Source organism: Cervus canadensis, chromosome 6 (genome assembly GCF_019320065.1).
Source record: "Cervus canadensis isolate Bull #8, Minnesota chromosome 6, ASM1932006v1, whole genome shotgun sequence".
NCBI classification, from domain to species: domain Eukaryota; kingdom Metazoa; phylum Chordata; class Mammalia; order Artiodactyla; family Cervidae; genus Cervus; species Cervus canadensis.
In genome coordinates, this window is record NC_057391.1 from 52538797 (window position 1) to 52566571 (window position 27775).

Genomic DNA, 27775 nt, shown 5'->3' on the forward strand with positions numbered 1-27775 from the left:
GTGGCAGGGATGGACAGAGAAGAGCCCTTGCAAGAAGAAGTATCTGTACAATATCAAGTAAGTCTGGAAGAACACAGTCCATTCCTGAAGCAAGAAGGCATTTGATGCCATAATATCGGTACTTAATATTAGGGACAGGGCAAGGAAGTAGCATTTCATCTGATTTAAAGATGAACATAATTAATTTGTTTCTTTTAAAGTACACAAGTCCTTTATCTTTTAAATGTAAAATTTAATTATCTGTTTGCTTACCCTAATCTGGACTAATCAATGTGTCTCAATTCTATCATTTGCTACTTGTATCTATGGACACATAACTTAAGAACTTTGGTCCTCAAAGTTCTCATCTGTAAAATGGATACAGAATCTGCTTGTATCAGTCAGGATTTCTAGTTATGTGCAAGAGAAAGCAATACTTGCTATTCTACGCAGAAAAAGGTTTGAGGAAAGGATATTGGAAATGTCTCTGAAAGTGTAAGTTTGGATATTATGCAATCATGACAAAGTCCAAAATCCTTCCACAGCCATGGTACCACGGAGCATCACAGCCACGTGCATTAGGCACAGACACTGATGTCTTTGCTGCTATGCGTTGGATGCAGCTGCTAGAAGCACTTCACTGCTGCCTCTGGGAACTAGATGTGGCTGTGGAGGTATTTGTCTGGGGCTGTGAAGCTGATTGGCACAACTCAGAACATGTGTCCATGACCTGTAGGTAATGGAGTGACAGAGTAAGCAAGGCACTGTTTTCCAGATTCTCCATGAAGACATAGTAGGTTCTGCTTCACAAGGAGGGTTAGAGTTCTCCAAACATAGGAAACAGGGATGAATACTGGCTAGTTGAGAAGAATGATAAATGTCCATGTGGTTCAGCTTATCAAAAGGATTTTGGAAAATATATAAGCCATTATAAAGCAGAAAACGCCAAAAATGCCTGGTATTATTAGCATTATCTTTAGGATATTAATGTCAGGGAAGATTGTTGAATCAATTCTGTATTAGTTTTCTACTGCTGTATAGCAAATCACTATAGGATAGTGACTTAAAAACAACAACCATTACTGCAGAGTATTTGTGGGTCAGCAATTCAGGGATGGTTGAACTCTGTGGGTCTGCTGCAGGGTCACTCATGAGGTTGCAGTTAAGATGTCAACTGACTGGAGGATCCACGTCTAAAACGGCATTCTCATACGAGGCAGCCTCAGCTTCTTGACGGCTATTAGCAGGAGATCTTAGTTCCTAACTTCATGGATCTCTCTATAAAGTCCCTTGAATGTCCTAACAACATGTTCACAGGCTTTCTCCAGAGAGAGATACAAGAGAGAGGAAAAGCAAGGTGGAAGTGCCAGTGTCATTTTACGATGTATATTTGCTAGTTATGCTCCACCATCCTACCACATTCTGTTTGTTAGAAGCCAATCACTAAATGTAGCCCACACTCAGGAGACGGGGAAATAGGCTCCACCAGAGACGGAGGGGTAATACAGAAGTTTTGGACATGTATTCAAACCATCACAAGTTATTTTTTATTATTTCATAGAATTGGCCAAACTAATTCCCTTATGTATTATTTCTACTCATTTTTTAAAACATGTCAGAGAATCTATTCTGATTTGAAGTTAAATTACCACAAACCCTCCAGGGATATTTATTTTATCTGGTAAAAATCTTTCAGAGCTTCAAAAGGAGAGACTGTTGCACTGGTTAGTATCTTATCACCAAAGAAACACATTTCAACTATAAATGAAATATTTGTCCTTTCATTCAAACACTTGAATCATCCAGTAGAGATATTAACAGACATTATTGCCTGGCTATCCCTATTGACATGGTAGAGGAAAGGGAGGAGATATTTTTGTAATTCAGGGCACTTTTCTGAGAGCACAAAAGCATTCTAGAGACACAAACTTAAATGCTTTCAATGATCAGATAGGTAATATAAATGATGAAGACTACAGAGTTGGTGTACATTCAAATTCAAATTAAAAAATAACAGCAACAACAATACCCAGGTTAGCCACACAAGTCACCTCCAGTGCCCATCACCTCTCAGATGCTGGCTTGCTTTTCCTCCTGAGGTCTAGACTTGAGGTCAAGATCTGACTTGCTTTTCTTTGGAAATTCAGCTTCTGAATTCACTAGTTTTGGGGTCAAAAAAGATTTTGCCTCTGTTTTACAGCCAGGAAACTGACACAGGGCCCTTTTGCTCTTGAGGGGCCCTTTCCTTATAAACGATACAGGTACAACTCATTTTAGACTGTTTTGCTTTACTGTGATTCACAGATACTGCATTTTTTTAACAAATTGAAGGTTTGAGACAACCCTGCCTTGAGCAAGTCTATCAGTACCATTTTTCTAAGTGTTATTTTTTAATTAAAGTACATACATTTTTTTGGACATAATGCTATCACATACTTAATAGACCACAGTATGTTGTGAACATAAATTTTATACTCACTGGGAAACTGAAAAATGTGTGATTCCCTCTACTGCGGTGGTCTGGAATGGAACCCACAATATTCCTCAGGCATACCTGTATTAAAAAATTACATTTTACAAGGTCATATAAAAAAACAAGATAAAGAGAGACATTATTCAAAAGAAATTTTTATGGGACTAAAGTTTGATCAAGTCAAGGTATCAGATATTTTGTTCAGATTGGTTAGTTAGCACAAATGGTTCAGAGTTCAGCTAATCATTTATGATGCAAAGAATGGAAATTTGGAGGGTGTGTGTCATAGATAAACAAGGTAAGTCTTCTTTAAGTCATGTGGGAAAGGATGATTCCTTGCAATAAACCAGTTACCATTTCCAGAATGTGAAAAAGTGGGAAGATTTCTGTAACTCTTACTGGTTTCCATGATTATAAGGCTTGGAAAGTTCAAAGCTGTCAATGACTACACTAGCAATAAAGACCATTAAACTGATATTATATATTATCAACATTTTCGCCATTTTTTATTTAATTTTCTCATTTATTTCATTTTTAATTTTTTTACTGAGGTTATTTTTTCCTAAAAGCTTTTTTTTTTTCATTTTTCCTCTTCCCCCAATTTTCATTGGCCTTAAAAGTATCCAAGGCTCTGACGTGAGACCCAGAATGGTTGAGGGCCTTTACAACCACTGAGTTAGTTATGGCAGAGCTCAGACAAGAGGAACCAAGTCTAAGTTTCTTTCTCCATCTACATCTTTATGAAGCTTGAAGAAAGTTCTGCTCAACTGGTATAATGAAGATTTGGGAATGGCAGTAGGGTTGGGAATGTTAATTTTGAAATAAAATTCTGCAGACTTAGAAGTTAAAGATAGGTGATGGAAGTTCATAAAGAACTGGAGGCTGGGGTCACTTTAACAGGCAATCGTTAGATACATGTCATGGGTCAACAGTATTTTATATGTATCCACTACATGTTTGGTGTCCCTTCCTTCACAGACCTTACAGTCAAGCAGGGAGGCCAATGCAACAAGTAATTGCAGTAAGTTGTGACAAGTGCTATAATAGGAAGTGAGGCAACTTGGGAGTGAATAGCAGGAACACCAACCTGCTGGGGTAAGTGAGCTTCCAGATGAACCAAGACTAGGAACTAACCTGGTGCATAGGATGAAGATGAGAGGAGTGTCCTCCCCTTCAGGGTTTCACACAGGAAGATCCAGGGTATGAGAAGTCTGACCTCAGACCTCTAGATCTCAGAGGAGACCTATAACTTGTGCTCTGACTTGGGCCTGGCCAAATATCCTTAGTATTTGGGAAGCCAGGTAGGTATAAGTGAAAGGGAGTGATTAAAAATCTCACCCCATTAGGGATTTCTCTCCTGGGAGGTTATGACTCCATGCTTCCAATGCAGGTGGTTTGGGCTCCATGCCTGGGGGGGGAGCTAAAATCCCATATGCTTCCTGTCAAAAAATCCAAAATCTAAAACAGAAGCAATATTGTAATAAATTTAATAAAGTTTTTTTAAAATGATCCACATCAAATAAGTAAATAAAAATATATCTCCCCACCTGCTTCTGGGAGTGTTGGAATCCAGGACTACACTGCCCACAGGTTTGGATGAAAAAGTAAAATAACCAAGAAACCTGAGGAAAACAAACTGTCCCTCCCATTTTTCTAAATTACCCAGTCAGTAGTCTGACTTGCACACTCAAGAGCAGGTCAGGACTCCGGTTTCAAGGGTGAATTTTGCCATCCTTCCTAGCTCCCTGGACTCTCACTCTTCTCTGCTAGGTGGAGGGGAACTTCCTCCCTTCCCTTAACAAAGGTCCTGCGGCTCCCAGTCTCCATCAGTGCCGGGGAGGGTCCATATCACCTGGCCTACCTTGATTTTCCTGTCCTAACTCTGACTCCCTCCAGCCCTGAAAGGACAGAACACCTCGACGCCCGCAGACCGGTCTGTTCCTGCCACCACCGCCGGAGAGAGAGAGAGGGAGTGGCTGGACCAGGCGGCGCCAGTGTCTAGAAGTAGCCAGAGTTCGGGCAGGAGTCAGGGGAGGGGAGAGGGGCGAGGGGCAGGAGGAGAGGGCGTGGCTTCGGGGGAGGGCGTGTTCTCGGGTGGGGCGAGGTGTCAGGTTTGAGGGCGTGGCCACTCCTGAAAGGCCGCCCCTGTGTCCTGCTACCCCTCGGTCAAGCGGCGGGACCGCTACAGCTTCGCGGCACCCAGTCTGGGTTAAGGCAGCCGCCCCGGGCTCGGCTCGTGTTCCTCTGTCCCAGGCGGAGGCCCCGGACGGCCCCGGACTCGTGCTGCCCTTGGCTTTCCGCTCTCAAGTCGAGGGTTTGGATTCCGAGGGGCGGGGAAGGAAGGTGAGCGCGTGTTGCAGTAGTTATAATCTCTTTTCCTGCTCCAAGTTCTTGCACGTGGAAAACTCCCTCTTCTACTCTCTCGTCCTGTTGTCGCATCCGTAGTGACCGAAGACATGCACCTGTCAAATCGGTCCTTTCGAGTGTGGTGGCGGGGGCTGGATGGCGCGGGGTAGGTGAGATCTCCCAGACTCGCCATTCACTATTGAGAGAGTCTCCTGGGACTCGGAAATCGGACGTCTCCCAGACTGGAGTCCTTGAATTCATTAAGCTGAGTCGAGTAGCTGGGGAAGAGATCCGGTGGAGGCCGGCAGCAGAGGGTGTGACAGCTTGGGACCTGTCGGGGCAGGGAATCTGGTGAAAACTTTCCTTGATGTGCACCCGCGGCTGCGCCAGCAATTAAGGTTGCGAACACCACACTTTTATCACTTATAAAGTTGGACGAGGGGCAGGAAAATCCAGGGAGGGATGTCTGCATTGACGAAAAATCTGGCCAAGGTGAAGTACTGGCAATGGTCCCTTGCGGGCAGATGCTTCCCTAACCCCCTCCTCATCCATTATAGCGTTTTTGTGTTCATTTCGAAACTGTTAGGAAGACGCAATCAGACTGGTGCTGTGAAACAAAGTTAGCTTTCTGTTCCTCCCCCTTGTAGTTTTATGCTAAAGGAGTTCAAGGTCATCTATGAAAACTAGGTCACTTGTTGGGAATAGTTTTATCTGAAGAAAGGATTTGGAAACTGTCTCTTTCATCCCCTTTCCTACCCTCACCCCCACTTCTCCCGCCCCCAGCAAACAGTGGGTTAGTCTTCTCTCTCCTGAATTCTCACCTTTTAAAGATCAGGGAAGAAGAAAGCAGCTTCTTTTGGCATGCAATTATTTGTGGTTAATTCGGTCTTGTGACTTTTGTTCCTTAGCTCTCCTTTAGCTTCTTCAATATTACACTGTACCCGTAGTGTTTTCTGTAAAGAATGCAAAGGGTGAGAGGAGAAAGGGAAACTTTGTCCATGAAATCCTCTAGTAAACTTATGATTATTATTTTTTAAGCCACAAAAATTGGGGCTCTATTGACTTCTAATATCCTCACCACTTTGGGGGACGGTTTTGTAAATTATAATTACTTTATCAATAAAATATCAACTTAAAGTATAAGCCTCTCCCTGCGTGTGATAACTTGCATTAACAGTCTATCCAATGAAGTGAATGCTTTAGAAATCTAAGGTTCTAGTTTATAGAGGCCAACTGGAATAGAAGTATTTATAAGTTATTAAATCAGTGCAACCTTGAGAATAGTTGTATTAGGAATATTTCAAAGTTTAAAGATTGCTTCCTTCAAATATATCTGTGACTTGACAATTTACTTATTTTTTATGTTATTTAATAAAGGTACAATATGCAGCATCTCTTATTAAGAATTCTGTCAGACATTTCTCTGGAAGTTCTGTTCTGAATGTATAGTTATTTTTCCCGTAGTCTAACACTATCAGATTAAATTATGTTCTGAGAGGCAAGGCAATGAGGTAGGGATAAAGATGGAAAGAATATATGTAAGTTCTCTTACCAGACTGTCTCTGAACACCTGGCAAGTCCCCAGCTTTACTCTGGGGTACCAACAAATCCTTTAACTTACATTAATTTTTTTCCTCAAAGTAAGGAAACTGTGTTGATCTTAAAGGACATTTGGATCTTTCTGAATTCTTCTATAAAAGGCAGTGTCTCATTTCTAGAGCTAGATATCACGGTTCTAGACCAACATCTCATCTAGAGTTTGCTCTCATTTCCAAAGGGCTCCCTAACATGTTGGGCAATGCCCCTGCCCCACCTAAGCAATGCAGTGCAGTGGCTAAGGGTGTGAGTTTTGGAGACTCCTGAATCTATCTTGGTTTTCTAGCACTTCCTTTTTTTACTTTTAACAAAATGAAATTTCATCTGGAAAAAGTAAAGTCCTATGTATGAGTGTATAATGGAGAAGGCAATGGCACCCTACTCCAGTATTCTTGCCTGGAGAATCCCATGGACGGAGGAGCCTGCTGGGCTGCAGTCCATGGGGTCGCTAGGAGTGGACACAACTGAGAGACTTCACATTGACTTTTCACTTTCATGCACTGGAGAAGGAAATGGCAACCCACTCCAGTGTTCTTGCCTGGAGAATCCCAGGGACAGGGGAGGCTGGTGGGCTGCTGTCTATGGGGTCACACAGAGTTGGACACGACTGAAGCAACTTAGCAGCAGCAGCAGCAGCATGAGTGTATAAAGACTAAGCAAGTACAGAATGATGGAATTGTCATTAATTGAACCATTCAATCTCACAGTGAATTGACTGTGTTTCCTCCTAGTGAGAGGTGAGTTCAGGGCCCAGAAAGCTGATAAGATTTTAGGTTGCTTCAATAGTAATTACAGACAAGTCCATAGCCAAAGATATCTTTCTACCTCTCCCTTTCTCTCCTTGTGCAGACCTCAGAGTTAACATTCAACCTGACTTGTCTGGGAGAAGAAAAAGAGGTGACTTTTAAAGCCATACCACATTCACTCATAAGAAATACATTAATTTTTTGACATTCCCCTCAACATTTTTTTTTTAACTTTTTGTTATATGTAAAACTACCTGCAAGCAAAATGCAAAGGAAAAAGAACAGTTTCCTGCCCTCTAAACATTCATAGTATAGTTCAGGTAGCTGACATAGGAAGAATTAGAGCAGAGTGATCGGAGCTCCGTAAAGGTAGAAAAGGAAGTGCTGGGCGTTGAGGAGTGCAATATATCACCCAGGAGAGGCTCAAAGGAGATACAATTTAGTTTCAGTTTTGAAGGCTCCATTTTTATAGGAGTTTGCCAGGAGGAAATGCTGAGGAAGAGCATTCCAGGCCAAAGGAAACTTTTGTGTGAAGGTCTCATAGGGTGAGAGAACATGATAAATACAAATCTTCACACATATTGTTTCATCCTTTACTGGCTACAGGATGTTGGCAAATTATTTTGCTTCTCTGAGCTTCGGTTTCCTCAAACATAAAATGAGGGTTGTATATTATTTTACATTGTTGTTGTTTAGTCACTAAGTCATGTCTGACTGTTTTGTAACCCCCATGGACTGAAGCCCACCAGGATCCTCTGTCCATGGGATTTCCCAGGCAAGAATATTGGAGTGGGTTGCCATTTCCTTCTCCAAGGGTACCTTCCTGACCCAAGGATCAAACCCATGTCCCCTGCATTAGCAAGCAGATTCTTTACCACTGAGCCATCAGGGAAGCCCATTATTTTACATTATTAGGTCCTTATTTGATTTTCAAGTCTCTCCCATAAGAGTGTTTACATCACAACTTTGTTGGGAGACTTAGTTGCCTAGAAAACAAAAGACTGTTTGATGCACAGGTGACAATCAACTAATTTGGTTCCCTCCATTCATCTTAGTCTCTTGATGAGAGAAAAATACAACAGAAATCCAGGCTTGAGTATAGATGGGACTTCATGTTTTCAAGTATATCATAAAAAGCAGACCAGTCTTGTTGTTCAGAATGACATATGAAGTTATTTATAGTTTCACCTCTATTATCCCTATTTTCCAGCCACTAAATGTTTACTTTCAATGTCCACCTATGTTTTAAGACCAGGCTCTGTTAAAGGAGTTCCACCACACCAAGAATTCTTTGATGGACAAAGGTTAGCATTCCTGTGTTTACATGATAGGATCTCAGACCATTTTAGACCCTGCTTCCTGCTCCAGTTCTTGTTTTCACTCTGAGCAATTGAAGCGAGTCTTAGAAAAACATTTTTAGGGGATGGGATCTGGATAATGTGTTAGTTCTTTTGGAATACCAAAATGCAACTTGAACATTTTGGGAGGAATTTGTTAAAGGACTGTACCCTCTTATGATTTTTCTCTGGTAGCGTTAGCTCTTAAAATTCTTTGAAATGTGGAAGACTTTGCCTCAGAATTCTACCTTAATCATCTTGGATTATTCCTTCTTGCAAACAATGTACATATTTGCTCAATGACTGAATACTTAAGAGTTTTCCTGTTTAGGCCCTTTCCCCACATGGATTTCTGAGGAAAGACCTCAGGTAGTTTTCTTACAAAGTGCTACAGAACAGGGAAGATGTCTTTCTCTGTGTCATTTAGATGGCAGTAGATAGAAAAAGACTTTAACTACTTTAAACTATAGTTACTGCAGAGAAAAATAGTAGGTTAGGGGCCAGATGCGGACTTGTTGCTGTGGAAGGCCCAAATTAGGCCAGCTAGGTCTCGATGTTCTCAGGTGGTCATGCAGATCGGGCCCCAAGCAACAATTTTTGAGGGATCTATTCTTTTTGGTCTTTTATTCAGTGAATATTTCTTTAATTTTACCAATTAATTTGTATATTCCATTAATTGTGTGGTGCAGGGGCAATGATGAGATTGATTTAAGTTCCTTTGCCTCAAATGTGCTTAAGAATATCTTTGGAGAACTGGTTAAAATTTAGATTTCCAGCCTCAAGTTCAGATTCTCTCAGCCTCAAGTGGTGACCAGAGTCAGGCACACAGTAGGTACTTTGATAAATGTTTTTGTTAAGTGAATTAACTGCCACTTTAAAAATCACTGTTAAAAGCAAATTCATTTCCTGTAATATATTTCATTAATCTATCCCTTTTTTTAAGTGTGAAAACCTCCATACTTGTTCTATGTTTCCTTGTTAGAAAGAAAATGCATTCAATTGCAACCATTATTTAGAAATTGAAAATAAAAAGAATTTTTAATAGCATTATAACTGTTTTTATTTAAGAGGAACAGTGACTGTGATTCTTAATATCTCATTATGCTGCGTGGGCACAGACATTTATTTCGCTCTTCCTGAGGAGCTAGGAGGTGAGACTTTGAAGCATTTTCTTCATGTGTATTTTGATTTCCTGTTGAGCAAACTATACAAACAGGAAGAGCTTATTTTTTATTATTATTATTTCGGTGATAACACAGAGATAAACTAAGTCAGAGCAACTCTCTTGAATAGCTAATGCCGGCCGCCTGGAGAAAGAGAAAATTATTTTCTGCCCTCCATGTTGATGCGTATAGAACATGTGTTCTGAGTAGCTGCTATTTTCACTGACTCTTTTTCCAGTTGAAGTGCAACATAAACTATTTTAATTAATATTGTGTCACCAAAAGGGATTGAAATAGCCAATTGAATTCTACCAAGATAGAGTCTTTTGATGAAAACATATCTTTATTGATTGTGGGTGAAGAAAATCATTCTTAAAATGAAATCCAGAGAAAAATCATATCCCTCAGAGAAAATTTCTGAGTGGCAGGCCAAGATTAACATCATAAAATTGAATTTGTGCTGCAAGCCTTTGATGTAATCAGCAGCTGGGAGATGGTGCTGCCCTTGCTGTGCCCCCTCTGATTGTGGTGAATTATTGTGTGGAATGAAATAAGTGTTTCTTGTGTCCCTCCTCCAAGAAATACAAACAAGGTATTACTAGGTAGTTTCTTGCTAGTTAAAATGGGTTGGATCGATTCCAGGCCTCTCAGGCGCTCGTATTCCCGTGAACTATGGGTGTTGGGCATTTATTTATGCCCCAGAGACAGACTTTCTTGATATCACCTGACAATGACTTCTTTGGTCAGTAGAAACCCAACACAGAAGTGACAAGAGGGATCCCCCTTGCCAGGGACATATTTTTTAAGACTAAGCAGAAGCCAGGATATGTCAGAAAGTGCTATATTTGCCTGGTTTCTATTGACCTGTAGCCAGCCCACCCCTTCCCTGTCTCCCTCAGCCACCTCTTGTGACATCCACTGCACTGAAATCACTGCAGTGTAGAAATCTCACTTGGTACTAGCCATCTTGTTCCATGACACCAGTGTTACACTAGACTTTTTGCTGTTATTTTTGTATTAAGTCCTGATGCGTAGAAAACACTCTTGTCCATGCATGCCCCTTTCACACAGGTAATGGATAGGTTTTGTAGATTAAGTAGAGATAATCTATTTGCACTTTTACTCTCAGATTAAAGAGTGATATGGCACCTTAATCACCCCTGTGGTTGGACCTAAGTTGTTTTTGACTTGTTTAGTTTTTAGTGGTGGACTGACTCATCTGTAAACAAGGTCGTGGTGTCATCATCGGGTACTCTTCCTCTCAAGTATGTTGAGAAGTGGTGTTGTGCTGGGGACTTTCCCATGCACTATCCTCATTTTATCTACACACCCACCATTAGTCTCATTAGGAAAAGGAGACTTGGTAAATAAGTCTAACTCCCTTGGCTAGGATTATATCCCTAGATCTGTCTGACTTCAAGGATCATCCCACTTCTCAATGTACCCAGTGATGACACCACCACCTTGTTTACAGATGAGTCAGTCCTGGAAAGGGTAATTAAGGCAAGAGGTGGGGGTGTGATCTGGCTGGAGGAGCCAGGACAAGGGAAAATGGTGAAAAGAGGTGAGGTAGGAGAATATAAAAAAAGAGGTAGGATTTGTCTGCTCCTGACAGAAAATCCACAAAGGTGAGAAGAATAGCTTCAAATGACTCACCTTTGTGTCTTGAATTAATGCTGAAATGAGCTGGAAGTCCAAGAAATATCTTTTTAAAGAACTGACTACTCCAGTAATGCTTAGGTTCCTTTGGATTATGATCCTCAAGTAGTGGCCCTCCTCTACCACTCTCTATAAACCACTATGGTATTCTCTTTCTCTCTGTCTCTGGATATGTCTGTTTTGGCTACGCTTCTGCTAGGATTCTGGAATGTCAGAAAAGTGAAAGTTGCTCAGTCTTGTTAACTCTTTGTGACCCTCTGGACTGTAGCCTGCCAGGTTTCTGTATCCATTGGAATTCTCCAGGCAAGAATACTGGGGTGGGTAACTATTTCCTTCTCCAGGGGATCTTCCTGACCCAGGGATTCAACCCAGGTCTCCCACACTGCAAGCAGATTCTTTACCATCTGAGCCACCAAGGAAGCCCATGAATATCAGAGGGTGGTCTTAAAGGCTTCCCTGGCAGAAGCATCCCTGTTTTGTGGGCAGAGTTGGAAAATACTGCAGTCATGGGTATTAGGGAGCCTTCTCCAAATAGGACTTGTCTGCATAGGTTCATATGCCTGCTTATGGGAGTGCCTTCCGTCTGTTTACTCTGCGAGGAAAGGATTATCATAAAGGCAGTGGACTGACTTCAGTGTCAGTGTGTGCTGAAGATGGCAGAAGGGAAATAGATGTTAGGCCTAGGAAAAGAGACAACTGGCCTGTGGGAAAACAGAGTTTTTCTAAAAGAGATGCCTAGGTGTAAGGGATAAGCCATACAAAACCATGGGAGTGAAGCGTTCTTTGCTTTCGTATATCAGGAATACTCATCCCAGTCTACTTTGCATCAGTTATTGTTTACCTGTGGCTTGACTCATAGGTTGTTTATTCCTAAAGATCAGGAACCTATTTTTTTTCATTTTCCATTTAGTAGAGCTTTTAATCAAGGCTTTCCTCATAGCTCAGTTGGTAAAGAATCTGCCTCCAATGCAGGAGACCCTGGTTCAATTCCTGGGTCAGAAAGATCCTCTGGAAAAGGATAGGCTACTACCCACTCCAGTATTCTTGGGTTTCCCTTGTGGCTCAGCTGGTAAAGAATCTGCCTGCAATGTGGGAGACCTGGGTTTGATCCCTGGGTTGGGAAGATCCCCTGGAGAAGGGAAAGGCTACCCACTCCAGTATTTTGGCCTAGAGAATTCCATGGACTGTATAGACCATGGGGTTGCAAAGAGTCGGACACAACTGAGCGACTTTCAGTTTAATAGATACCTATTGAATTAATGAATATATTCTTTCTTCAGGGAACCTGTAATGTGGGTAGAAAAGAGATGTATTACACAGAAAAAGTAGAGAACAGAATTTGGTTTATGACCAATTGTGTGATTCAGACTAAAATTTAAGCATATATCTCCAGAATTGATCTACGCATTATTAAGATTTATGTTCTTACTAGAAAGAGACAAGATGTGTCAGACAGTATATTAGTTTGCTGGGGCTGCTGCAACAAGTAGTACAAACTAAGTGGCTTAAATGGCAGAACTGTATCATCTTACAGTTCCACAGGTTCCGAGTCTGAAACTGAAGTGTCAGCATGGTTGTTCCTTCTGTGGACTGTGAGGGAGAATGTGTGCCATGCCTCTCCTCTAGCTTCTGGTGGTTTGCTGACAATCTTTGGCATTCCTTCTCTTGTAGGAATATCACCCCATCTCTGACTTCACCCTCACGTGTCTCTCTCCTTGTGTGCATCTTTCTCCAAATGTCCCTGTTTTATAAGGATTTGTAAGAATCATATTGGATTTGGGATCCAACCTAATCCAGTATGACCTCATCATCACTTAATTAATCATATCTGCGATGACCCTATTCCAAGTAATGTCACATTCTGAGGTTTGGGGAGTTAGGACTTCAATATATGAATTTTGGGGTGAGTTTGGCTTAATTCCTAACACATGGAAAGAGGGTAGATTTTCTTCTACTTGGCCAGTTTGGTACCATTAAAGTTTTAGTCTCCTCTGCTTAATTCACTTAATAGATGAGATCTATTGTAAATTATGAATAATAATGTGAAGGATTATAAATGAGGATTATATTTTTTGTTTTGCTGTTTACTTAACAGGATTTATATACAGATATTGAGATTTAAAAAGCCTTCTGATAAGAGTGGCTAACATTTATTGAATGTTCACTATCTAATGATTTCTATGGATTTTCCCACTGAAGTTTCACATCTATTAGATAGATATTAAAATAGATATTATTTATAGATTAGATATTAGATATTATTATTTATTAGATATATATTATTATTTATCTACATTTTATTGATGGGACTCCAGTACACAGCTGTAAAGTAATTTACCCTAGGACATGCAGTAGTAGAGTTGGCGTTGGAATCCAAGCTCACTAACTCTGGGCCCTCACCACTGAGTACAGGCTGTCCCCTAAATCTTATTACAGTCAGGTGAGGTAGACAACATTATCATTTTATGGTTGAGGAAAATAAAGCTTAAAGTAACTAGAGACTTCCCTGGCTCACAAAACCAGCATGTGTATAATATTGATAAGTATATAATATTTGGAATTTGAGTTTAGATATTAACCTCCGTGGGAGAATCCTTTCTACCTTTGACTTCAAGTTCCACTTGTGTTTCCTCCGCAAACATTCTTGCATTTGCCTTACAAGGCACTCATGACATGGTTGGTGACACAGGACGTCCTTGTCTCCTCACATACTTGCGACTCCTCGAGGTTTGTAGATTCTTGTCTATATTCCTAGAATCTTGCATAGTCTCTAACACACAATAGACAATAAATATTTTTAAACCAAATACATCTAAGTAAAGGCAAAGGAGCCAAAGAAAAGGGAGACCACCTGAAAACAAGAAATAAGAGTTAATAGAAGGAGTAACTGCGGTGACAGAAGATGAAATTTGGGGTAATGATAAAGATGTTATCATAGGAGATTACTATGAATATCTTAGAGAAATAAGCTAAAAATGAGGAAAAGATATGGTTTGTTGAAATGATGAGAGGAAGCTCTTTTCTTATTGGAAGGTGGGATCATCAACTAACAGTATTGGCATGTAAGGAGTTACCTGGGTTGCAATGAGGTTTATGAGTGGGCAGAGGAAGAGATTTCACTTGGGACTGGATTTAGAGACATGTTTCCCAGTATAAGTTTAGGTACTACACAGTAAACATTGATGTTAATAGACATGTATTTATTTTAATGTATATTTTGAAAAAAAATCTAAGCAGCATGTCAAATCCCATCATTTTATATAGTTTTTAATGATTAAGATAATTTTAAAGGAGATAGTTATATAACAATGTATACTTAAGTAAGTTAATTTAGTACTTAAAAATAAGTGAATTAATTTAAAGAAATAGGTAGTTTTAGGTTGCATTTGGATATGGGAAAGAAAAATATGGCTCAAGATTGGAAAGAGGTTTTCAGAGTTTATACACATCAAAACAATTTTTTTGTCTAATGACAGGAATACTTAGTTAAAACTAATCATAAAATGTGTATATGCATGTGTTCAGTCATGTCCAACTCTTTGCAACCTCATAGACTGTATAGCCTGCCAGGCTCCTTTGTCCATGGGATTTCCCAGGCAAGAATACTGGAGTGTGTTGTCATTTCCTTCTCCAGGAGATCCTTCTAACCCAGGGATCGAAACCTACGTTTCCTGCATTGGCAGGCAGGTTCTTTACCACTGAGCCATCTGGGAAGCCCTAATCATAAAATGACTTGGTTGTACATACTTCAAGGTTAGGGATTGTGTTTTTCTTTTTTTGTATTCTCTACAGATCAGTCCACCACCTTGAATACATTTGGCTCTCATTAAATATTTTTTGAATTTATTAAAGAGTAGACTAGAAAAGTGATACTTTGTGCTCATGTTAGATACCTTTTTGTTGTTGTTCAGTCACTAAGTTGTATCTGACTCTTGGCGTCCCCATGGACTGTAGCACACCAGGCTCCTCTCTCCTCTTCAATCCCCTGGAGTATGCTTATAATCATGCCCATTGAGTTGGTGATGACATTTAGCCATCTCATCCTCTGCTGCTCTCTTTTCGTCCTGCCCTCAATCTTTCCCAGCATCAAGGCCTTTTCCAGTGAGTCAGCTCTTCCCATCAGGTGGACAAATTATCAGCGCTTCAGCTTTAGCATCAGTCCTTCCAATGAATATTCAAGGTTGATTTCCTTTAGGATTGACTATTTTGACCTCCTTGTTGTCCAAGGGATTCTCAAGAGTATTATCCAGCACCACAATTCAAAAGCATAGAAATCTTTAGGTTAAAACAAAACAAAACAATAACTTGGACTGTAAATATTCAGAGTTAAATGTGGCATAAATTAAAAAGAAAAAAAATCCACTTTTTAAAGTCTAAAAATAAGGTTTTGGACAAGAGGATTTGAGTTCCATGAAGTTCTTCACTGACTGAATATAAATAAAGTAAAGGAGCTCTATTTCCTTAGGAGAGAAAATCATAATTCTAAAAGAGACATACACCCCAATGTTCATAGCAGCATTATTTACAGTAAGCAGGACTGTGCTAAGTCACTTTAGTCGTGTCCGACTCTTTGAGACCCAATGACTGTAGCTCACCAGGCTTCTTTGTCCACGGGGATTCTCCAGACAAGAATACTAGGGTGGGTTGCCATACCAAGGGGATCTTCCCCACCCAGGGATCAAACCTGCATCTCTAATGTCTCCTGCTTTGGCAGGTGGGTTCTTTACCACTAGTGCCACCACATGGAGGCAATCTAAATGCCCATCGACCGGTGAATGGCTAAAGAAGGTGTGTTACAGTCACACAATGGACTATTATTCAGCCATTAGGAAGAATGAAATAGTGCCATTTGCAGAAACATAGATGGAGACCTAGAGATTATCATAATAAGTGATAATATCAGACAGAAAAGGACAAATATATGATATCACTTACACGTGGAATCTAATACAGATGGACTTATTTACAAAACAGAAACAGACTCACAGACATAGATATCAAATTCATGGTTATCAAAAATGAGAAAGATGGGGGTTAATTAGGCATTTGGGAGTAATGCATGCATACTATTATATATAAAATAAATGATCAACAAGGACCTACAGTATAGCACAAGAAAGTATTAATATACTCAGTATTTTGTAATAACCTATACAGGAAAATAATCTGAAAAATAATATATACATATATTATTTTATATATGTATATATATATATATATATTTAAAATCAAATTGCATGGTGCATATGCTCAGTTGTGTTGTGTTCCTGCTCTTTGCAACCACATGGACTGTAGCCTGCCAGGCTCCTTTGTTCATGGAATTTTTCAGGCAAGAATACTGGAATATTGGAGTGGGTTGCCATTTCCTGTTCTAGGGGATCTTCCTGATGCAGGGCTAGAACCCATATCTCTTGCATCTCCTGCATCGGAAGGTTGATTCTTTATCACTGTACCACCTGGGAAGTCCCATAGTCAGATTATATATATATATATATATATATATATATATATATATATATATATGTATGTAAATTCAGTTATAAACACACACAAATGAATCACTTTGCTGTTGCTGTACATCTGAAACTGACACAACATTGTAAATCAACTATGCCTCAATAAAAAATAAACTAAAAAAGAAGTGAAGGAGCCACCCTGAAATAAATGAGTTACCTTTCTTCTATTTCTTTTTTTCTGGCCAAACACATCTCTTTGACAATGACTGCAAATGGACACTCTGGCATTTAATTGGGCTGTTTTGAATCTGTTGCTCTGCAGTTTAATAAGCAAGGAGGTGAAGTTTGAAGATAATACCTTATAATCTTTGACTCACAAGACTGGCAGAATTGCAAGCTGTGATGGAAACCTCATCAGTGTAGTGGTAGGGATGTGATTTCTTGGCTGTTTGGTTTTATGTTTATTCCAGATCATATGAGTGAAGTACAGAGATTATTTTGCATGTCTGTCTAATTCATCCCTTGATCTCTGGGTTATTTTACCATTGAGTTTATCTACTAAGTTATTCCCTACCTAAAACACATTACTTGCTAGAGTTTCTTAAGTAGCAGTTAATCACTCAATGATAACATTGGGGTGGGGGGGTGTGGTGCTTGGCTTTGATGATGGTTACGGGTTAATTCTGAAATTGTCATGCTCCACTGGGTAAACCAGGTGGATTTTTATGTGTTACTCAAATACACCTTGGGCAGCTTTTGACTTTGAAGAAACAATTTTTTATCTTTTCTAAGGAATGTTCTAAGGAACAATCTGTTGATAAAATAAGATCTTTTGTTTGGGGAGCATCTGCAAACAGAAATGTTTGGGGCCATAAGGCTTCTGCTGAGACCAGCTGTGCATGAACCTTAGTCCTGAGGTACTTTGCATCATTTCCCAGGGTTAAAATAGCTCTAACGCTGGCCTCCCCGTGCCCTGGGTACTTTTCTCTTTAGCTCACATCTGTTCTTTGTTGCTTCATAAAGCCCCACTCTATCTTCTCTTAGTTTATTGCCATTGACTCCCTATCTGTAAGACATATACCAAGCTATTTTATTCTTATCTCCAGTCTGTTTTTTTTTTTTTTACTTCATTAAGGTATGATTTATATACAATAAGCTATACTCATTTAAAGTGTACAACCTGATGAATTTTAATACCCCAAGCTTTTTTAACCTAGACTGAAAACTTGGTAACAAAACTTCATTTGGGCTCAAGATAACCAAGTTATCTTCTTTGAAGGAAAGCAGCATGGGGGTAATTTATCTGTGGCCCTCAGAGTACCTGACTATAGTTTTGAAGAAAGTAAGTGGAATTCTTTTCTGCTTAAGAGATGGGATTCAAGCAGCTAAGATCCCACGTGCCTCTTGGCCAAAAAAACCAAAACATAAAACAAAAGCAATATTGTGACAAATTCAAATAAAGACTTTAAAAATGGTCCACATAAAAAAAAAAATCTTCAAAAAAAAAAAAGAGATGGATTCAGAGGCCACATAGCTGTAAGAGGCAGAGTAAGATGCAGACCCAGATCTATTCTATCCCAAACTTGTGTTATTAACTGCTACACTCTTTTTACTTTCCTCCTAGGCAAGGCAGTGACTCAGTGTCAGGGTGTGTCCCTAAAGAGTGCTATTTATGATGAGGTAAACAATTCTAGTGTCCAGTAGACACCAGCCACAAAACCACATTTGCATCATATTTATTATTCTGCTTGCCTCAGACCAGACATATCAGAGCGATAAAAGCAACTTGTTACAAGGAAAAAGGTGAAGGTGAGGAGAGGATGGGGGCTGTAATGGCATATTGTCTTCTCTTGTGCTTGCCTGGTATTATAATCATAGAGAAAGGACTAAGAAGCGTGCTTTTTTTTCCTTCTACTTCTTAATATTTATTTATTTACTTATTTGGCTGCACCAGGACTTAGTTGTGGCATGTGGGATCTTTGACCTAAGGCCAGCTTTTAAAAGCAATGGAGGCCACATTGGCACCTGAATGCATAAGAGGTTTCATTGCTGTTATTTTAGTTGACTTTTTGCTTTTCTTTTTTTTTAAAAGAACTATGAACATAAAGAATTTTGCTTAGCTGGTAACTAAGACTCTTTGGTGGGGAAGGTTGGGTTGTTTTCATCATGGTGTGCAGGAGGAGAATTCTAGAAGGAGTGTTAAGACACCAGGTTATAGGTCTCGCTCAGTTACTTTCTGGTTGGGTTACTTTGACCAAGAAAACAATTTCTCCAAACCTTCATTCTCTTGTCTGTAGGAGAAGAGAGAGAGATGATGGTAATCTTCAAGGCTCCCTTTTGGCTGTAACTTAGGGTTGTCAGTGGCCCTAAAATGCCTACAGGATACCCAGTTCAATTTGGATTTCAGATAAACAGTAATTTTTATAAACATGTCCTGTAGAATAACCAACTTTTTTTTATTACTAGCACGTCTCAAATGTTGCCTAGGACATATACTAAAGAAGTTATTTGTTGTTTATCTGAAATTCAAATTTAACTGGACATCTTGTATATTTATTTGCTAAACCAGAGAACCCTAATCTTACCTGAAGTTGTTGATTAAAGTATCATCACAGATTTTAGAGGTAATAATAGCCAGCTAAACATTTTCATGGCCAATGGCTCTGGTATATATTCATATGAGTTTTGAGAAAATAAATTGTAGTTACAGTATTCTAGAAGAAAGAAAGGCATTGCTAGAAAGTGGCAGTCACGTTCTCTGCCCACAGTGTAAAATCACAGTGATTCTTTCCTCATTCATTCATTCAGTAAATATTCACTGAGTCCAATTATGGACAAATAAATTATAAGCATTTTCTGTATAGACTCACCTCTTTTCACATCAATTATCCAAGGTAATTATTTTTTCCATTGTGTAGATGAGAAAACAGGATCAAAGAATATTTGCTAGCTGTTAATGGAGGAAAAAGATTTTTATAACTCCTATTATATTTCTTGCCTCTTTCCCAATAAAGTACATTTTTAATTTAAAGGAGATGTTGGTGTGCTGGATAGACTCTAATGATCAATCTAGAATCAGAAACCCTATATTTTCCCATTCGAGTGGAACACAAATAGGGAAACTGGAGGAATTACTTTCCCCAGAACATAAGTACTCCAAAAACAAGAAGACTCTCGTTCTAGGAAAATCACATCACCTTTCCTTCAATTCCTCATCAGCAATGTAGGAGTTTAATGCCTCATTCTTAAAAGTTTCTTCTAGTTTCCAGTGAACTCTTCTTGCTGCTTTTTTAAGGTTGACTACAGTCACGTAAGAAATGTTTATTAAATGTTCCCTAATGTGGCAGGCCTGTGCTAGGGACTAGGGTTCAAACAATGAAAAAACAGACCCATCCTTTACCAGCTGTAATTAACAGCTTTGTAGATGTTGTGTCACTTGTTAAGAGGGCAGATGGCTTTGGGAGGTGATCAGGAAGTTGTTACAACAGGTAGCCCTTTGCTATTTCTACTTAAATATATACTATTTAGAAAAATTTCCTTTCAAAATGGGACAACTTGGAAGCTCCCAGGTGCCCATGATGAGAGTTTGTGCAACAGTTAGTGACTGTCAGCATGACTGCACTACCAGAAGATTTATTTCTTAGTTTTCAGTATGGGTTTCCTAATTCTGTAATGGTTTGGACCTTCTACAGCTTTAACTTATTTATGTTCCCAGACAAGTTTCACTTAATTCAGTGTTTGCCATGCTTTTCACATCAAAGCATAGAAAATGACCATCTTTGTACACATACTGGCTTGAGAGTTTCAGTTTCTCTCACTCTTTGTGTCAAGTTATTCACAGCCTAGATGTGTGCCAAGGCATACAGTTGGAAAACTCCCATTTATTTACTGAATATGGGGCTTCCTTGATGGCTCAGTGGTAAAGAATCTGCCTACAATGCAAGAGATGCAAAAGACTAGTTCGATCCCTGGATCAGGAAGATCCCCTGGAGGAGAAAATGGCAACCCACCCCAGTATCCTTGCCTGAAAAAAATTCCATGGACAGAAGAGCCTGGAGGGCTACAATCCAAAGGGTCACAAAGAGATGGACTCTACTGAGTGACTAAGCACAGAGTCAATAATTGGGTATGTAAAGGAAGCACAGAACTCTGTTGTTGAAATTCTGTGTCAGTGAAAATGACAACAGTAAGTATTCTGCCTATTCACTATAAGAAGGCATTCCTTCAAACTGTAAAGGGCACTTATTTGATAAAGATTCTGTTATGGAAAATCAAGCTATCACTTAGAACTTTACAACTCATTGTTAAAAATGAGAAATCATTTTATCCAATATAGCTTTTTCTAGAAAGGAAAAATATTCACAAATTTCATGGAATTTGAATGACTAAAAACCATTTGGAAGTAACAGCCAGAAACTTCTCTTATTTAGAAAAACAAAATGTGGAAATTATTTTAAAAAAATGAACATTTGATTTTATTAACCATAAGAAGAAAGTGTTAGTCGTTTAGTTTTATCTGACTCTTTGCAACCCCATGGACTATAGCCCACAAGGGTCCTCTGTCCATGGGATTTCCCAGGCAAGGATACTGGAGTGGGTTGTCATTCCCTTCTCCAGGGGAACTTCCCAAGCCAGGGATCAAACCCAGGTCTCTTGAATTGCAGGCAGATTCTTTACCATCTGAGCCACCAGGGAAGCCCAATACTGCTGCTACTGCTAAGTCACTTCAGTCGTGTCCAACTCTGTGCGACCCCATCCCTGGGATTCTCCAGGCAAGAACACTGGAGTGGGTTGCCATTTCCTTCTCCAATGCATAAAACTGAAAAGTGAAAGTGAAGTCGCTCAGTCATGTCCAACTCTTTGTGACCCCATGGACTGCAGCCTACCAGGCTCCTCCGTCCATGGGATTTTCCAGGCAAGAGTACTGGAGTGGGGTGCCATTGCCTTCTCCGGGGAAGCCCAATAAAAGGTAAGAAATCCAAGCAGTATGTCACAAATGCAATTTTGGTCTTGTTTGATATGTACCTAAATTGCAATACATATTTAAATGCATAATATTGAAATAACATCTAAATTTAATATTATGTTTTTCATTCTTAGGTATAAATTGAATTTGTCTTTATATATAATCAAATTGCATCAAAACCAGCTTTATAATACTTTAATGATTACTAGATCTAAAATAATTTTTTCCTTAAAATTATTTTTTCATTATATTATTAAAATAATAAAATAGTATATATGTATATGAAAGGCATTTTTAGAGACTATTATTGTAGAAAGGGATAAAAATCAAAAGGATGGGAAAGCTGATGAAACACCAGCTGTTCTTTGTAGGTCATAGCTCACTCTTATTTACATAGCGAAGAGCTGACTCATTTGAAAAGACCCTGATGCTGGGAAAGATTGAGGGTAGGAGGAGAAGGGGATGACAGTGGATGAAATGGTTGGATGGCATCACTGACTCAATGGATATGGGTTTGGGTGAACTCCGGGAGTTAGTGATGGACAGGGAGGCCTGGCGTGCTGCAGTTCATGGGGTCGCAAAGAGTCAGACACGACTGAGTGACTAAACTGAAACTGGAACACATGTCCAAAGCATTATGCTATGATATTACCTAGTAGTAAAGCCACTCTGGGAAACTTAGTGGGATATATAAAAGAAAGCAAAAATGTTAGTCTCAATCATGTCTGACTCTTTGCGACCCCATGGACTGTAGCCCACCTGGCGCCTCTGTCCATAGAATTCTCCAGGCAAGAATACTGGAATGGGTTGCCATTCCTTTCTCCAGTGCATGTTCCCCACCCAGGGATTGAACCTGGGTCTCTTGCAATGCAGACAAATTCTTTACTATCTGAACCACCAAGGAAAATCATATATATACATACATACATATATATATATATATATATGTATAAAGAATGTTCAGACTACTGCACAATTACACTCATCTCACATGCTAGCAAAGTAATGCTCAAAATTCTCCAAGCAAGGCTTCAACAGTACGTGAACCGAGAACTTCCAGATGTTCAAGCTGGATTTAGAAAAGGCAGAGAAAACAGAGATCAAATGCCAACCACCAGTGGATCATCGAAAAAGCAAGAGAGTTCCAAAAAAAACACTACTTCTGCTTTATTGACTACGCCAAGGCCTTTGACTGTGTGGATCACAACAAACCATGAAAAATTCTTCAAGAGATGGGAATACCAGATCACCTGACCTGCCTCCTGAGAAATCTGTATGCAGGTCAAGAAGCAACAGTTAGAACCGGACATGGAACAGCAGACTGGTTCCAAATAGGAAAAGGATATTTTCCAAAAGGAAAATAATGTCAAGGCTGTTATTTTGGCACCCTGCTTATTTAACTTATAATGCAGAGTATATCGTGCAAAATGCTGGACTGGATGAAGCACAAGCTGGAGTCAAGATTGCAGGGAGAAATATCAGTAACCTCAGATATGCAGATGACACCACCCTTATGGCAGAAAGTGAAGAGGAACTGAAGAGCCTCTTGATGAAAGTGAAAGGAGAGTGGAAAAGCTGGCTTAAAACTCAACAGTCAAAAAGCGAAGATCATGGTATCTGGTCATATCACTTCATCGCAAGTAGATGGGGAAACAATGGAAACAGTGAGAGACTTTATTTTCTTGGGCTCCAAAATCACTGCAGATGATGACTACAGCCATGAAATTAAAAGATGCTTGCTCCTTGGAAGAAAAGCTATGACCAACCTAGACAATATAGTAAAAAAACAGAGACATTACTTTGCCAACAAAGGTCCATCTAGTCAAAGCTATGGTTTTTTCAGTAGTCATGTATGGATGCTAGAGTTGGACCATAAAGAAAGGTGAGCGCCGAAGAATGGATGCTTTTGAACTGTGGTGTTGGAAGACTCTTGAGAGTCCCTTGGACTGCAAGGAGATCAAAGCAGTCAATCCTAAGGGAAATCAGTCCTGAATATTCATTGGAAGGACTGATGCTGAAGCTGAAACTCCAATACTTTGGCCACCTGATGAGAAGAACTGACTCATTAGAAAGTACCCTGATGCTGGGAAAGACTGAAGGCAGGAGGAGAAGGGGATGACAGAGGATGAGATGGTTGGATGGCATCACCGACTTGATCGACATGATTTTGAGCAAGGTCCAGGAGTTGGTGATAGACAGGGAAGCCTGGCATGCTACAGTCCATGGGGTCGCAAAGAGCCAGACACAACTGAGTGACTGAACTGAACAGATATATATATATAATATATAATATATACATATATATTACTATATAAGTGAGTAATTCATTTACAAGAGTTTTCTACCTGTGGCCTGTGAGCTTCTTGAAGGCTAGTTATCTCACTCTGAGAAGTGATTGTGATATTTTGATAGGCTGCAGTCAAAAATTTGTGTGGAAATTATCTGAAAGTCATTTAAGTGTAAAATTTGTATATATGTGTGTGTTTATATGATAATTTTGATAGCTATACTTATATAATATAATATTAATTGTATTCCTTATATAAGTAACAAAATACACTATCATAATAAAAAATGTTGTTCTAGTACCATGACTAGATCCAAATGAGGGAAATTTATTTAAACATTTATAATATAATCTGTAATTTTATCCCAGTCTGTGGAAATGTTTCTTTTTTAAAATCCCAACCAGTGGAAGTGTTTATTTTAAACTGTTTTTAATTAAACCACATTTAGAGATCATTCAAGGGCATGTAAACATCTATCCACAGTCTTGTTTTAGACATTCCAAAATATCATTCAGTCATTCAAATTTGGGATACAATAATTATACATTGAGGGCTGTGATAGAGCTTTGTAATCCCTTTTCAAAGATTTTACAACTTGTCTAGATATATAATTATTTGAAACAGGACAGTATGCTTCAGTCAAGGGCATGACTTTCTTCTCCACATCACAGACTTTTCCTCTAACTTTGAGATTCTACAATGGGCTTTTTTTTTTTTCCCCTTGGAGGCTTATTTTCAATCAGAGATTTCTGGAGAATTGTACAGGGTCTCAGAAACATGGATTTACTCTCTCTTCTCTTCATATCAAGGCACCAAGTTTCTGGGGCTATTTTTATAATTTTGCCACAAAAGAAAAAGAGAGGGAAAAGTATGAAAAAAAGTGACTTTTGAGATTTGCAACCTTTTAATCTGTTACTTATTCTCACTGTACAATTTGCTTAGTGTCTCAGAATCTCAGAATTAGAACTGATTCTGAGTTATCTAGATCACATTTCTCATTGTTAGTTTTCTTATAAGTGAGTGCTATCAGATTAATGATCCCCAAAACTACTTCTTGTCTGAAATTCTAGGTTATAGGAGTTTATAATATGAGCATTATATACAAGGTATAATGATAGAATGTGTGCTCAATTGCTCAGTCTATTCTTTGTGACCCCATGGACAGTAGCCTGCCAGGCTCCTCTGTACATGGAATTTTCCAGGCAAGAATACTGGAGCAGATTGTCGTTTCCTCCTCCAGGGAATCTTCCTGACCTAGAGATTGAATCCCCAGTCTCTTGCGCCGCCTGCATTGGCAGGTGGAGTCTTTACCACTGCACCACCTGGGAAGCTCCATAATGATAGAATAGTGTGTATATTTATCCCTATGTAGTTTTATTTGCAGCACTGGATTTATTCCTCATAAGAATACTGAGATATAGGCAACGCAGGTGATACTATCCTCATTTTACTACATGTAACCTTTATAATCTGGAAATAAAGGTAATAAACATGTGGTGGAGCAACCCCAGATCTAGGTCGCTGAATACGAGGTCTGTTTTCACTATATTTAGCAATCTAGACGGTTCAGGATGAACTCTGGTTGAGATCTGATCTCTTGTGGCTTTGGCTTTTGTGGTTTTTGTCTTCTAATTTGGATGTGTTAGGAATCTTATGACTTATTAAGGGTTTTAATACATGAAATGCTTTGACTTATTTGATTTTCTAAACTCCAAATGCCTTGTATTTTGTTAGTGCTTATATTTGTAAAGATTTTGCTTTACTAGATGTGAGTTTTAGACTCTAATGTATACTTCCGTTCACTTCTTCATTTATTCTGGAATAGTTACTCTGCCTGTCTTAAACCCTTTTCTGGACACTGAGAAAACAGCAATGGACAAATCAGACAGAAGTCTCTGCCTTGGAAGGATTTAAAATCTATTGAATTTTAAAGGAATTTTATTGGAATAAGAATAAAACACAAGTATGATGGTGGAACAATTTAAAATATGGGTAACCACTGTCTAGAAGTACAAGAGCTAAAGTAAATAAAAATAATGGTAACTTACTGAATACCACACTGTGCTCTACATTATAAGCCTGCTGTCATTCCACCCTCACAATGCCCTGATCTAGGTATCATTATTATTCTCAGATTATAGATGAGAAAACTGCAGCCCAGAAGGATTAAGTGACTCATGTTTAATTCTAACCTAACTTAAATTTCATACCCTTAAGCAACTCTCTCCCCTTTGGAATACAGAACTTATAAAGAAAATAATTTATTCAATCGGTATTTACTGTTTTCCTGTAATCAAGGCCCTGTGCTTCAGACCTGTAGGGAATATAATAATGATTAAGAAATGATTCCTATCCTTCACAAAGAATGTAGAAGGAAGAAGCACCAGAATCAGTGTGGTTAAAAAATACTTGTCAAGAACCCACTGTGGGCCAGGCGCTACACTTAGCAAAGACTGGTCTCGGTCTTCAGGGGATTTGTATCACTTCATTAGGGAGACATCAATGCAAAGCAGATAATTTTAAGAGATTAAAAAAAAAAACAGGGTAATATAAAGTGGCCAATTATTGGGTAGACAGTGTCACAGTGATTCAAGTCAGAGGAGATCATTTTCCAGAGTAATGGGGATATAAATAACTCACCAAAGAAATTATTTATCTTTAGTAGAATTTTAGCTAATCATTACAAATATATTAATTCCCTGGCAGGTGTTCTCCAAACTTGTTTCTGCTACATTTCTTCTTAAGCAGTCTAGACAAATTTCCTTGACTGCAGCATCCTAGGTAAAGTTCAAAGTGTGAAAGACAAGTCCTCGGGCAGGAAGCAAGTGCACACTGCTTGGAAACAAAAATGCCCAGTTTCCTCTGGAGCAGTGTGACCATGAGCACTCCCTTTCTACTACTTCTTACTTCTGAGAAGCACACATTTGTCAAGCCAAAAATGGAGTTCAAATGCAAATGGTTTCTGAATGGTGATTTTTGTTGTAATACCATTGTTGTTGTTCAGTCGCTCAGTCATGTCTGACTCTCTGCGACCCCATGGACTGCAGCATGCCAGGCTTCCCTGTCTTTCACCATTTCCTGGAGCATGCTCGACTCACGTCCATTGAGTCAGTAATGCCATCCAACCATCTTGTCCTCTGTTATCCCCCTCTCCTCCTGCCTTCAATCTTTCCTAGCATTAAGGTCTTTTCTAATGATTCAGCTCTTTGCATCAGGTGGTCAAAGTATCGGAGCTTCAGTTTCAGCACCAGCCCTTCCAATGAATATTCAGGACTGATTTCCTTTAGGATTGACTGCTTTGATCTCCTTGCAGTCCAAGGGACTCTCAGGAGTCTTCTCCAACACCACAGTTCAAAAGCATCAATGCTAAAATAAAAAAGTTGTAATACTAGAAGGACTAATACAAAGTTAGGAGTAGTGTTTATAGCAGCAGAATGTTAAAACCCATGTGACACTTCTCATTACTATCTTAATAATCTTCATTTGTATCACATTTATTTGGTATCTCTGGGAATGAGATATTCCCCAAAATTGAATTTTCCTGATAAATGAAACTTACTATTTAACTCTGTCCTTAGAACTTGTTAAAACTGCTACTACTTTCTGCTTCTGTCTTCTTAAGCAGAGTGCATTTGACATCTCATAATCTTTTATTTACCCATAATAAGCAGTGATTGTTCTGGGCTGGAATACCTTGTAGCCCTCAGGAGTGATGGAGATTGGGGGCCTACTTACTTTTACACTAAGATCCCTAAGACTGCTAGGT

At 39.2% G+C, this 27775-nt stretch overlaps 1 protein-coding gene across 1 annotated transcript in view; it reads left to right on the forward strand.

Moving 5' to 3' along the window:
• The first annotated feature begins 4686 nt into the window (after positions 1-4686).
• Positions 4687-27775, forward strand: part of WDR72 (WD repeat domain 72) — a 210150-nt gene continuing 187061 nt past the window's right edge. Inside the window, exon 1 of the mRNA XM_043472933.1 lies at positions 4687-4795. The gene's annotated coding sequence lies outside the window, so the exon portion shown is untranslated. The remainder of the gene's footprint in view (positions 4796-27775) is intronic.